Genomic DNA, 14,865 nt, shown 5'->3' with positions numbered 1-14,865 from the left:
GCCTTGTGACCTTGAAGAAATCATTTCACTTCTCTGCACTTCATTTTCCTCACCTACAGGACTGGGACGTTACCTTCCTACCTCCTCACAAGGTGATATAAACAGGGCTCACCTGCTGCATCCACAGTGTAGTGATACTATTACTGTTTGATCAATAGCTATTTCTCTTGTCAGTTAAGTAGTTGGGGCACCCACCACTACCTCCGGACCTTCCCACAGTCCAGCAGCGAAGAGGTAATGCTGGTCATGGGGGCCTCCTTACCGTACAACACTCTTAGTCTAGGTTCTGTTGCTCTCCACACAGGAAGCTAGTCGCTGAGACAAGTACTGCCAGGGAGGGTTGCAGTGAGGAGAATAGGAGATGAGTCTCAAACCCATCTCCTCTATAACTGAAATGTGGGGTTTATTAGCAAGGAAGAAATGTAACCACGTGTGGGAAAATAGGAATTAAGGAGAGGTAAGGAAGGGGAGCTGGTCAACAGGTAGTCTTAGGCAATCATGACAGTGAGGAGTCTGGCATCCCATTGTCCAGATGCAGCGATCTGATAAATTTCAGTTCCTTTCTCCTGTCTGGGAGAACTGATGGTCAGTTTCCTGAGAAAGGAACTCAGATACACAAATACAAGTTTCTCAGGTGTTAAGACTTGGGGGATCCATTTCTGTTTATTCAAAAGAACCATAAACTTCCTTCTGTGGGGAAATTAGGCCCGTTTTAGCATGATGGTCCTTGTCCATTATGACTGGTCAGTGCCTACCACCCTTCAGATTGAAAAGTGTTTTTTTTAGATGGAGTTTTGCTCTTGTTGCCCTGGCTGGAATGCAATGACGCAATCTCAGCTCACTACAACCTCCACCTCCTGGGTTCAAGTGATTCTCCTGCCTCAGCCTCCCAAGTAGCAGGGATTACAGGCACCAACCACCACATCTGGCTGATTTTTATTAGAAACAGGGTTTCGCACGGTTGGCCAGGCTGGTCTCAAACTCCTGACCTCAGGTGATCCACCCACCTTGGCCTCCCAAAGTGCTGGGATTACAGGCTTGAGCCCTGCACCCAGCCTGAAAAGTGTTTTTATAATAACACCCCTGGTTGTGATGTGTCAGGAGTTTGTTCCTTCCAGTGGGTTGCTGGTCTCACTGAGCTCAAGAATGAAGCTGCAGACCTTTGCAGTGAGTGTTACTGCCCTTAAAAATGGTACCAACCGAAAGAGTGAGCAGTAAGAAGGTTTATTGTAAAGTGCAAAAGAACAAAGCTTCCACAGTGCAGGTGACCTGAGCTTGAGTAGGTTGTCCTGCTAGCTGGGGTGGCCAGCTTTTTTTCCCTTATTGATCCCTTCCATGTTCCATTTCTGTCCTATCAGAGTGCCCTGTTTTCAATCATCCCTGCAATTGACTACTTTTAGGATCCTGCTGATTGGTGCATTTTACAGAGCACTGATTGGTGCGTTTTACAGAGCGCTGATTGGTGCATTTTATAATCCTCTTGCTAGCTACAGAGTGCTGATTGGTGCATTTTACAGAGCGCTGATTGGTGCATTTTACAGAGTGCTGATTGGTGCATTTTACAGAGCACTGATTGGTGCATTTTATAATCCTCTTGCTGGCTACAGAGCACTGATTGGTGCATTTTACAATCCTCTTGTAAGACAGAAAAGTTCTCCAAGTCCCCACTCAACCCAGGAAGTCCAGCTGGCTTCACCGCTCAGGGAGACTCTCCATTCACTCCTCCCATAACTATGCCATTTCATAACTATTCCAGGCACTCTGGTCTATGCTAATGATACAGAGAAATAAGGCACCCAAAGACCTCAGCCCAGGATGGGAGACAGACATGTAAATATACAGGACACAGCCAAAAAGTTATCTATTATTAGGCAACAAACCACCTCAGCACTTAGTAACTTAAAGTAACAACAAGTTCTTTTAAACACTGAATAGCTGGGTATAATGGCAGGCACCTGTAGTCCTAGCTACTCAGGAGGCTGAGACAGGAAGGTTGCTGGAGTCTGGGAGTTCAAGACCAGCCTGGGCAACATGGTGAGATCCCATCTCAAAAAAAAAAAAAAAAAAAAAAAAACCAACAAAATTAAATATAAAATTATCACATGATCCAGCAATCACACCTCTGGGTACATACCCAAAAGAATTAAAACCAGGATCTTAAAGAGATATTTGTACACCCATACACAGCAGCAGTCTTCACAATAGCCAGATGAAAACAACTCAAATGCACATTGATGCATGAATGGGTAACAAAGTGTAGTTTATAGAGACAGTGGAATACTCGCTTCTCAAAGGAAAGAAATTCTGACACTTGCTACAAGTGTAAGAATAAACCTTGGATGGACCTTGAAGACATTATGCTAAGTGAAATAAGACACAAAAAGAGAAATATACAATTCCACCTATAGGAGGTGCCTAGAGTAGTCAAATTCATAGAGACAGAAAGTAGAATGGGGCTTAGGGGAGGGAGGATTGGAAGTTCATGTGTAACCTGTACAGTTTCAGTTTGGGAAGTTGAAAGTGCTGGAGGTGGTGGTGGCAGCAGTGGCTGCCCAGCACTGTGAAGGTGCTTCAGTGGACTGAACTGTGTCCACTTCAAAATGGTTAAAATGTTGTTATGCATACGTTACCACAATTTTTACAAAATCAATCTTTTTTTTTTTCTTTTTGTTCTCATCTACAATTTGGAGAGTGCCCAGCAGGAATGACCTATCTCTGATCCATGAGTTTTGGGAGCTCAATTGGGATGATTTAAATGGCTGGGGCTGTGCTGTGAACTGAATATTCTGTCCCTCCACCCAGACTCATATGTTAAAACCCTAACCCTCAAGATGATGATATTAGGAGGTGGGGCCTTTGGGAGGTGATTAGGGCATGAGGGTGACGCCTTTGTGATGGGATTAGTGCCCTTAGAAGAGAGAGTAGGAAGAGGGTTCTCACTAAACCCTGACCACGCTGGCACCCTGATCTCAGACTTCCAGCCTTTAAAACTGTGAGAAAGAAATGCTTGCTATTTAAGGTCCCCAGTCTGTAGAACTCTGTTATAGCAGCTGGAGCGGACCAAAGTAGGCTGTCTGGGCATCTCCATCTCTTTCTGGCATCTCAGGGCCTCTCCCTGTGGCCTCCCCATGTGGTTTCTCCACTACGATAGCCTCAGAGTAGTCAGACTTCTTACACAGCAGCCCAGGGCTCCAAGACTGAGTATCCCAGGAGCCAGGAAACAGAAGCTGCCAGGCTCCAAGGCCTGGACCAGGAGACAGGCTCAGCATCCTTTAGTGAAATTCTTTTGGTACAAAGCCACAGTACCCACCCAGATTCAAGGGGAGGGGCTTGCACTCCCACTTCTCCACGGAAGGAGTTTGAAAGAATCTGTGGTCATTTCTATTGTACCACAATGTGATAAGTGAAGTGCGTTCAAGGTACAAGATGGTGTGGAGACAGGATGACTCTGGGGATTCAGAGAGACTTCTAGGGAAAAGGAGAAGATTGCCTCTAGGATGAGGTCATTCATGTGAAAAGATCTTGTAAAGTTAAACCATAAAATGTTCCACTGATGCATTATCAATGATGGCTACAGTAAATATTGAATTAAGACAAGGTTTTACAGCTGTTTCCCAATCAATAAGATGTAAGAGGTAATAAAACATAGACCTGACCTGCACCCCCATTAAATTCATGAAAGAAACTCTGTGCTACTGATCTGGCAGTGCCTGCAGCAGGCCCGCCAAACAGAAACATGTGCGTACTTCAGGAACCAAGCAGCCTGTGGGTGATGTCCAAGTAGAGCCTGTCACTCTGAATTCCTCTCTCTGGCAAATCAAGGCCACAAGCAGGCATTGAACACTATGTGCCATGTACTGCAAGGTGAACTGTGGTCATACCAACATAGCCAATTCATTTTCTGTTCATCATAAAGATGCATATGGGCTCAAAGGCCATCTGTCAAGCACGGTTCTTCTTAATAACCACACTGTGAAAATGTCACTGAATCAAATCAGGCTCTTTAATTTTTTTTTTTTTTTTTTTTTGAGATGGAGTTTCACTCTTTTTGCCCAGGCTGGAGTGCAGTGGAGTGATCTTGGCTCACTGCAACCTCTGCCTCCCAGGTTCAAGCAATTCTCCTGTCTCAGCCTCCCAAGTAGCTGAGATTACAGGTGCATGCCACCATGCCCAGCTAATTTTTGTATTTTCAGTAGAGACGGGGTTTCGCCACATTGGTCAGGCTGGTCACAAACTCCTGATCTCAGGTGATCCATCCACCTCAGCCTTCCACAGTGTTGGGGTTACAGGCGTGAGCCACTGCACCTGGCCTCTTTTATGTTTCAATAAATGGTTGCTGGATGAATCCTGATCCTTAGACAAAAAGAAGTCTTTCTGGTCCAATGTGCCTTTCGTTAGATACAAGGTTTCTTAAAACTAAAACTAATATAGAAATATTACCCTGGTCAAAAAATTGAAAATTCATTAAGAATAAAAGCTAGAAAAAAATCCACTGCGAGTCATGCTTAGCTTTACAATTTACTAGTGAAAGAAATTGTTTTAGGATAGCACTGGTGATTTTAAACCTTTGCCATCCTTACTTGGTTCTGTTAGACCAAATGTTTGTTGCCAAATAGCAACTAAAATCTAGACAGAAGCAGCAAGTATCACCCGCACAAAAGTCACCAAACAAAAGGTCCTGGAATAAAGGAAAAGGGACTAATGTTCCTATTCTATCTCAGGCATTGTGAACTCATTGGCTACTTGAAAATTTTTGTAATCAAAGAAAAGCCTGTAGCTAGTCCATATAATACAATATAAGCCAGTTATATAGTCCATATAATGCTTAGTTTAAATAAATATGGTATTGTATTAGCCTAAGGCTATCTCTTAACTTCCTTTTGAAATACTTGAAATCTTTATATACACATTTTTTTACCTCTACAAATATTAATTTAAATGTGCAGATGCTTTTCAAGTTATAATGCAGCTACATCCTGATAAACCCACAGCAAGTTGAAAATGTTGGAAATTGAAAATGCATTTAAGGCACCTAACCTGTGGAACACCTTAAATGTGCTCAGAGCATTTACATTAGCCTGAAATTTGGAAAACCATTTAGTACAAAACCTATTCTATAATAAAGTGTCAACCATCTCATGTAATGTATTGATCACTATACGAAAATGAAAAACAGAATGGTCCTATGGGTTCTTGAAGGGCAGTTTCCACTAAATATGTATCGCTTTGACACCATTGTAAAGTTGAAAAATAAGTCAAGCCATCATTAGTCAAGGACTGTCTTACTGTGTGCAGGCATTGCACTAGGTGCTGAGGAGCCCTCTGTAGCTGAAGAAATCTTGGTTTCTACCTTCAGCAACTCACCATCTAAGGGGACATGTACACATTTCGATGCAGTGCCAGGCAGAATGAAATCAGAATACAGGAAGTGCTACAGAAATGAGGAATAAAGAGGAACTAACTACACCAAATGTATGTGAGAGAAGCAGACAGCAGGACTATCTTCTACCCATTGCTACTGCTTTTTGTTCCTGTCGCCTGATTTCTAAGGATTGTTGGATAACATGAAAACAGAGGAACTATAAAAGGACCCAGGCCGGGTGTGGTGGCTCACACTTATAATCCCAGCACTTTGGGAGGCCAAGGTGGGTGGATCGCTTGAGGTCAGGAGTTTGAGACCAGCCTGGCCAACATGGCAAAACCCTGTCTCTACTAAAAATACAAAATTAGCCAGATGTAGTACTGCATGCTTGTAATCCCAGCTACTTGGGAGGCTGAGGCAGGAAAATCACCTGGACCCAGAAGGCAGAGGTTGCAGTGAGCCAAGATCATGCCATTGCACTCCAGCCTAGGCAACAAAAGCAATGCTCCCTCTAACAAAAAAAAAAAGAAAGAAAAAAAGAAAAGATCCAATTAGAATGTGGCTAGGTGAGATTTTAAAGATGGTTTAAAATTTAACCAAGGAAACCCCACCACTTACCTAAAATCAGAGCTCTTGCCTACAAAAGCAATACCATGTTAGGAGAAAGCTGTGGTGGTAGGCACTGTTATATTGTCTCACTTAATCCATGTAACTTCCCTGTGAGTAGGTGTGACTATGAGTTCCATTTCAACCAGCCAAAGCTCAGAGAGGTCTCCTGATTGTCACACACTTGGCAGAGGTGAAATAGGGACCTAAATCTAACCGTCATGTCCTCCAACACCTGTGCTTCAGCTCAACAGAATGACCTTCTAGGCTGGGCACAGTGGCTTACACCTGTAATCCCAGCATTTTGGGAGGCTGAGGTCAAAGGATTACTTGAGCCCAGGAATTTGAGACCAGCCTGAGCAGCTGGGGAAGCTCCGTCTCAACAAAAAAAAAGAAAAGAAAAGAAAAATTTAATTAGCTAGGTGTGGTGGCAGTCCACTGAGTAGCCTGCAGTCCCAGCTACTCAGGAGGTTTAGGTGTGAGGACTGCTTGAGCGCAGAAGTTCAAAGCTGCAGTGAGCCATGGTCGTTCCAATGCATTCAAGCCTAGGCAACAAACTTGAAATCCTGTCTCATAAAAACAAAAAAGAATGTGCATCTACAAACAGGCCCTGAAAAAGATGCCTGCAAAATCCTCAGCAATGCAAATGCCCAGGGAATGCTATTAAACTCAGTTTTAATGGAGTATCCAATTTTTATTTTTGCATTAAAATGAGATGTATGAATATTTTAAGTATCACTGACTTTATAAATGCTTATAGTAAGTAGATTAATACAATTGCAACACACACATCAGAAAGATGAGGAATGTCCTAAGAACTGTTCATGTCGCAAGGCATAGTTTCTCCTTGAGGTGTGCCGGTACTGACTTCCAACCTGGTCCTTCCCCAGATACAAGGCTCTGCCATACAGGACCCTGGACTCTGCAAAGCTGGTGTGCTAAACTCTGCCAATAGGGGGCAGTAGAGGTAGACTGTAAGCCTGAAGGAGAGGAGCTGGCTTTCCCTCTCTCCTGCCAGTATCTTCTGTAGTCTCACCCTTCACCCTGGCAGCAGCTGGTACCAGTCTCCAGGGTTTTCTCTGTACTCTCAGAACCAGCCTCACTGTGTCCCCGTGGGGCACCAGGACCAGCTGCCAGAGGCCCCTCCCTGAGCATGGCAAGGCCTCTCCTTCAAGCTTTTAGATTCCAATACCCTCAACCTCTTCCTTTGTGCCCTCAGCCCTAGGGGTGGTAGCAGCTTCTGCCATTCACTATTTCTGTATTATCTCAGCATTGCCTCTTTCTATTTCAGTTCTCCAACATCTGTTTAACCAATTCCTCATACAAATTTTCTCTGTTACAATAACTGGTATGACTGTGGCCACGTATACCCTGTGACACAGCCAACTCCACCCCGGGAGTCCACGGAGAGAACTGAGTGCTGATGTTATGATTTTATTATTAATATTATTATTATTTGAGATGGAATTTCACTCTTTTTGCCCAGGCTGGAGTGCAGTGGCGTGATCTTGGCTCACTGCAACGTCTGCCTCCCAGGTTCAAGCAATTCTCCCGTCTCCGCCTCCCAGGTAGCTGGGATTACAGCTGCACGCCACCACATCCAGCTAATTTTTGTATTTTCAGTAGAGACGGGTTTCACCATGTTGGCCAGGCTGGTCTTGAACTCCTGACCTCAGGTGATCCATCCACTTTGGTCCTCCCAAAGTGCTGGGATTACAGGTGTGAGCCACTGCACCCAGCCTGATGCTTAAATGTTTTTAAATTTTCCTGCCAGCATTCTTCCTAATAGCACAAAACTGAAAAGAACCTAAATGTTAATCAATAGTAGAGTGGATGCAAAAATTATGGTACAGTCACAGAATGGAATACTAGACAGCAATGGAAAGGAACAACACCACCACCAAGCCAGACACCAGAGAGTATTTATGGTGTGATTCCATTTATATGATGCCCAAAGCCAAGCGGAGCTCATCCATGGAGATGGGGATCAGAGGAGCATTTGTCTTTGAAGGGGGCTATTAACTTGATATTTTTCTGTCTCCTGATCTGGGTGATGGCTTACTGAGCTATACATTTAAGATTTGTGTGCTTTACTGTGTGTAGGTTATAATGAATTCAGTAGAAAATTAAAATAGATCAACGTGGGCAGATCACCTGAGGTCAGGAGTTCAAGACCAGCCTGGCCAACATGGCAAAACCCCGTCTCTACTAAAAATACAAAAATTAGCTGGGTATGGTGGCAGGTGCCTGTAATCCCGGCTACTCCAGAGGCCAAGGTTGCGGTGAACTGAGATGGTGCCACTGCACTCTAGCCTGGGTGCCAGAGCGAGCCTCAGTCTCAAAAAAAATAAAATAAAATAAAAAGAAAATAAAATAAAATAGGCCTGGCTCAGTGGTTTATGCCTATAATCCCAGCACTCTGAGAGGCCAAGGCCAGCTGATCGCTTGAGCTCAGGAGTTCAAGAGCAGCCTGGGCAACACAGAAAGACTCTGTCTCTACAAAAAATTAAAAAATTAGCCAGGTGTGGTGGTGACCCTGTAGCTACTTGGGAGACTGAGGCAGGAGGACTGCTTGAGCCTGGGAGGTCGAGGCTGCAGTGAGCCATGATCGCGCCACTGCACTTCAACCTGGGGGACAGTGAGACCCTATTTCAAAATAAATAGATAAATAATAAATAATTGTAAAATAAAATGATTTGGTCTATATTCCTGATTGAACCTTGATCGGTTCAGAGAGATGGCAAGAGACAGGCTAGAAAGGCTCATGGGGAGGAGCCAAGCCCAGCAGAGATGTAAGAATGAGATGTTCTGTGACTGCAAAGCAACCGTGCAGAGAAATAAGACAAGACCACTCAGGGCATTCCAAAGTGTGGTATTGACTCAAGGGACAGAGAAAGTCAGTTCTGTACAAGTTGCTTAGTCAATCTAAAAATACAATAAATTTAGGCCTTCCTTGGTAAAACACTATTGATTTGTTACTGGAACAAAAATAAGAAAAATATCTTAAACTGGTTCTAAGGATCTACATCTATTTGACATATTTTGTCAATATAAATGTATATATTTTTCTATATTGGAAAGGTTTAAAATGTCTGGAAAGAAGTTAAATTATATGCTTATTACAAAAATCTATTGGATACTACTAGCATGGCCCAATATTATATCCTTCTGTCCCCACACCAATCCCCTTTTACAGAGAACACTCCAAGGTTCAGAGACACAAAGTGCACACCAAAGGCCACAGCACAAGTGGTAGAACTGGGTTCATCCCATTCCACAGGAGGTTTGATAGAATCAACTACAACGGAGACAAGCAATGCTGAGCACTGTAAACTCTTCTTCTAAAAATCAGCCAAGAATTGAGAACAGAGTCTTGGGTAAGATAGCCTCATATAATAAGTTCTTTCTGTTTCAAATTTTCCTATGATCCTTCTATACACGTATGTATACACACGTGGCAATGTTATATACATGTTACAGATGGCAATCAGTCTTCTCCAGCTGTGAAGTCTTCTGAGTAAATAATGTATTGTGTAACCTATGATTTTTCTAAATGGAAAGACCTACATTTCAAGATGGTTAAAATTAAGATGCAAGTTGTCATGCTTAAAATTCGTCTTAAAGCTGCCATTAACTTTTTTTTTTTACTGTTTTATTATTTCTCATTTAGACGTTTTAAAAAGCATTAATTTTAAACTTCTCGTTCCCAACTTGCATCTAGGTCCTTCAATTCTGAGTATAAATGGTAAAGATATTACAAAGATTTAACTGGAATGGCAAAATGACCCTCACAGCCAAATCTCCACTCAAAGCTGTAATTTTATCTCCAAGTTATTTTGTCATGGTGATGCAGGGTTATTGTTGATATCCAAAAATACCTAACATGTTTGACAGGAATAACTGAGTGTTTTCCTAGGGTTTTATTTTTCCATTTTTCACTGGTCAATGATTCTATACAGAAAAAAAAAGAGAGAGCAAAGGAGAGAAAATGCAAATTAGTGCCCTAAAAAACATTCTACCTAGTACACTGCAGGGACTTTCAAGGAGAAGAGTTAGTAATTTCCTTTTTTTTTTTTTTCTGAGACAGAATCTCACGCTGTTGCCCAGGCTGGAGTGCACTGACACAATCTCGGCTCACTGCAACCTCCACCACCCGAGTTCAAGCAATTCTCTTGCCTCAGCTTCCCGAATAGCTGGGATTACAGGTGCCTATTACCATGCCCAGCTAATTTTTGTATTTTTAGTAGACATGGGGTTTCACCATTTGGCCAGGCTGGTCTTGAACTCCTGACCTCAGGTGACCCACCCACCCTGGCCTCCCAAAGTGCTGGCTGGGATTACAGGAGTGAGCCACCACACCCCACCAGAGTTAGTGATTTCTAATTCTTTGTCATCTCTCCCTTAATCTCTGATAGGCACTTGAATCACAATAGCATTAGTGCTTTCAATTAAGAAAACATTTCGGAAGGCAAAGAAATATTTGATATAGGTGTTTTTGAAAGAATAGGCTGAAAGAAAATAGCTAATCTCCAGATCTGAGACAGAAAGAGAGAGAGAGAGAGAGAGAGAGAGAGAACATGTCCTCAAAGCTCTACCATCTAAGCAAGTAGAATAAAAGGAAGATTAACGTTGAGTGATGAGGAAGGGTGTTTTCTTTTGTATGCATGCTTCATTCCTTATTGCAATATTTCAGCTGCCCCCTTTTAAACATAAAATGTGCACAAAACTTGACCACAAGTGTGGCTTCCTTAATGGCCAGGCCCAGACCGAGACCCATGTCATCCCCGTCCCTTCTCTGGCAGGTCACAGGGAGTCGACATACTTCCTGGTGAGTAAGCCTCGGTACCCCCCATTCCGTGCCTTGAGATTGCTCTGCTTGAGAGCAGTGCCATTGTAAGATCATGCAGCTTCCTCAGAGGGTTTGGTTGTTCTCTTAACAAGTAAGAGAAATAAGCAAAATGGGAAGTGACCACATTTTTTAAAATCCTAGAAAGTTCATTGAACCATTACTGCTGATGCATTATTTACTTAGCAGTAACTCAGTCCAGTAGGGCTGGCAAGTGCTTGGGATGCTTATTTTCTATCCTGACAACTGACAGGGTCAGTCTGGTCTCTCTGTCTGCCCAGCATCACCTCTCTCTCCAGATTCCCATGAACTCCCCCCCAACTTCTATGAGAGGAAGTCAGCCCCAGACATGGGTGAAGTGCACACTGCATATTTTCATGCGACCATTCTGATTGACTGGAGGTAGGCCAGGCTAAGTGAATGAGAAGTCTCCATTCTGAAATCCACTAAAGAGAAACAAACTTACTCCCTTTAAGCATTTAGGAAGCTCAAGCAACTAAAAGCAAGCTTGCTGTTTATTAATTTCAACTGCTGACCCACTTGAAAAAATCATTGAGAATATGTATGGTAGGGAACTTACACTCTTAGCAAAAGACCACAGTGAGTTTGCAGGAAACAGAGACAAAGTCCCTGAGAGAAAAAAGGACTAGTCTTAAGTGCCACTACAAGGTAAGGGCCAAACAGAAGAGAATGTGTTATTCTAAGCTCTCTACGATCTCAACTTTTAGCACCAAACTTTCTCTCTGGGATTCAGTCCATTTCTGAACATTTGCCCTGACTTTCATCATCAACTTTGTTCTAACCTTCATGGTTTCTTCAGGCAAGGCTTCTGAAAGGAACTTAAATCCTCATTTGTCACTTTGGGAGACCAAGGCGGGAGGATCCCTAGAGCCCAGGAGTTCAAGACTGTGGTGAGCCATGATGGTACCACTGCACTCCAGCCCGGGTGACACAGTGAGACCCTGTCTCAAAAAAAAAAAAATCAGCATTTGTAACAAAACAAGGAGAAAATATGGGTTACAGAGTTTGTGAAATAAAACTGTGCAATCTTAAAAGAACGAGCTCAAGGTAAATTTAATAGATGAAGTATTTCATTAGTCAAGCTTATGAGAACGTAATCAGAAATGGAAGGCTACGTGAAAGTGCGTGTTGCAGAGGAAATACGCGAAACCAAAACACACTTGTCTTAATGGTATTTTTGCCACTTTGGATGTTGATCTTATTGCTAAATCTTAACTTCTCCAGTGGCAGCAGAAATGACAGATGTGTAGTTTTCACGCTCTTCATAGACACAACATGCTAATTTCTTCTTCCTTGCAGTCAGAGTCTGATTCTCTGTCCTATAAGCAGGGATATAGAATCCCCCCAGAACTATCATAAACCGACACTAGAGGTTTAGATACATCAGAAAATGTACAGCAGCAAACTATTTTTCTATCTGTAAATGACAGAACTTAGAATATTTCTGCAGGGTGTAAGTTACCCTTTATAGGTTCTGATTTATCTTTCATGACAAGGAAGGTGTCCTTAAACCAGGTAGTGGAACATTTTTGCTTTGTCAGCTAAATTTTTCCAGTTCTTACCAAAACCGAAAAGATCTGAGGTTGCTTCTAATAATGTTAACTTTTGGAAAACGAAGTAGCATTCACTAAATGAAAAATTCATTCCTTGAGGTGTATTTAATTACCACATAGAAAAAGAAGAACTATACAATCTCATGCTAAGAAAAGCAAGCATTTTCCATCCCTCTGTTTAAAAAAGGGTGCCAGGGCCGGGCGCGGTGGCTCAAGCCTGTAATCTCAGCACTTTGGGAGGCCGAGACGGGCGGATCACGAGGTCAGGAGATCGAGACCATCCTGGCTAACACGGTGAAACCCCGTCTCTACTAAAAAAATACAAAAAACTAGCCGGGCGAGGTGGCGGGCATCTGTAGACCCAGCTACTCGGGAGGCTGAGGCAGGAGAATGGCGTGAACCCGGAAGGCGGAGCTTGCAGTGAGCTGAGATCCGGCCACTGCACTCCAGACCGGGCGACAGAGCGAGACTCCGTCTCAAAAAAAAAAAAAAAAAAAAAAAAAAGAGTGCCAAAAATGTCACAGAGGTGACTCCTGCATAGGGGAAGGGAGGATTAGATGAGGGACTGACAAACTATAGCCTGCCAGGGAAATCCTGCTCACTGCCTGCTTTTGTACAGCACTGGAGCTTACAATTACATTTTGAAATGTTTTGGGGAAAAAATTGAAGACTATTTTGTGACATGTCAAAATCATGTTAAATTTGAATTTCAGGGCATATAAAGAAGGTTTTGGCCAGGCACAGTGGCTCGCGCCTGTAATCCCAACACTTTGGGAGGCCGAGGCGGGCGGATCACGAGGTCAGGAGATCGAGACCATCTTGGCTAACATGGTGAAACCCCGTCTCTACTAAAAATACAAAAAATTAGCCAGGTGTGGTGGCGGGTGCCTGTGGGCCCAGGTACTCGGGAGGCTGAGGCAGGAGAATGGCGTGAACCCAGCAGGCAGAGCTTGCAGAGAGCTGAGATTGCGCCACTGCACTCCAGCCAGGGCGACAGAATGAGACACCGTCTCAAAAAAGAAAAAAGAGGAGGTTTTATGAGCATATAGATGCGCTCATTTGTTTATGTATATCTATGGCTGCTTTTGTGTGCTACTGCAGAGCTGAATAGCTGCTAGATACCATATGGCTGGCAAAACCTAAAGTATTTACTCTCAGGATCTTTTTTTCTTATTTTTTTGAGACAGGTTTTCACTGTCACCCAGGCTGGAATGTAGTAGTGAAATCACAGCTCACTGCAGCCTCAAACTCCCGAGCTTGCAAGTGATCCTCCTGCCTCAACCTCCCAAACCACTGATACTACCAAGTACGCCACCACTCCCAGCTAATTTTTATTTATTTTTTCTTTTTTTGTAGAGATGGGGTCTCGCTATGTTGCCCAGGCTTGTCTGGAACTCCTGGTCTCCAGCAATCCTCTCGCCTTGGCCTCCCAAAGTGCTGGCATTACAGGAGTGAGCCACTGAGCCCACCCAGTCCCTGATTTTTACTGAAAAAAAAAAAAAAAAAAGCTTGCCAATCTTTAGGCTAGGTGATATCTGAAGTCCCTTTCAATTCCAAAGTTCTAAGAATTTCACTTCCAGAGATAAGCAGGAATCTGCCATCAAACACAATACAGGCAACACCCATTAGCCTCATAATATAATGACTCCAAAAGAACTGTTTCTTTTGTGTTGTCAACATTTCCCATGAAACCTGTAAAATAATACTCACTGACTCACAGAACATTCATGTAAGCTTCCCAGATATTGATTACTTTGAAAAGCAGGCTGTTGGTTCTAGAAAGCAATATTCATAATTTTTAGAAATTTTACTCCATTAACAGGTTGACTAGACCATCTGAAGAGTGACCAAGTACAATGAAAATGAAAAAAGAAACCCAACTCCCCTAGGAATTCACATCATAAAATATTTATTAATAAGTAAAATGATTTTCCCCTGCCTTTGGTTATTAAAAAAGGAGTATATTTGATGATACCAGTTGCCAACAATGGTTTTACATTATTCAGTCATGAAACAGACAGAATAGAAAGATGATCGATAGATATCGTGTGTAGAAGACCATGCCACACAACGATTTGTTTAATTACAAAATCTTGCACATCCTTAAAGTCACCTTTTTTTAATAAGTAAACAACACACAAATAAATTCACTTGAATTTGATAATTTGGAACCTTGGCAATGAATACAGTGCCTGTTGAGGCCTGAGAGAGAGACGAAATCAAGAACTGTGTGGGAGAAGAAAGGCAATACTTCTCTGAAAAGCTTTTCTCTTGACCTAATAGTCCCTATTGCCCGAAAAATAAGCCATTTTGATAACAAGAGTATAAAAAGCCTTATGATCTGCAAAGTAAATCATCTCTGTGGTTTAAATTTCATCCCAAGTCTCAGGTTATGACTAAGGAGCTATACTAAGTATCTTTGTAACACATTTCTTTGAATTTTTATAACTAAAACAAGAAAATGTTTTATCAGATCT

The sequence above is a fragment of the Rhinopithecus bieti genome, unplaced genomic scaffold, assembly GCF_001698545.2.
Source record: "Rhinopithecus bieti isolate Rb0 unplaced genomic scaffold, ASM169854v2 scaffold_28547, whole genome shotgun sequence".
Taxonomy (NCBI): Eukaryota; Metazoa; Chordata; class Mammalia; order Primates; family Cercopithecidae; genus Rhinopithecus; species Rhinopithecus bieti.
This window is presented reverse-complemented; position numbering follows the sequence as displayed.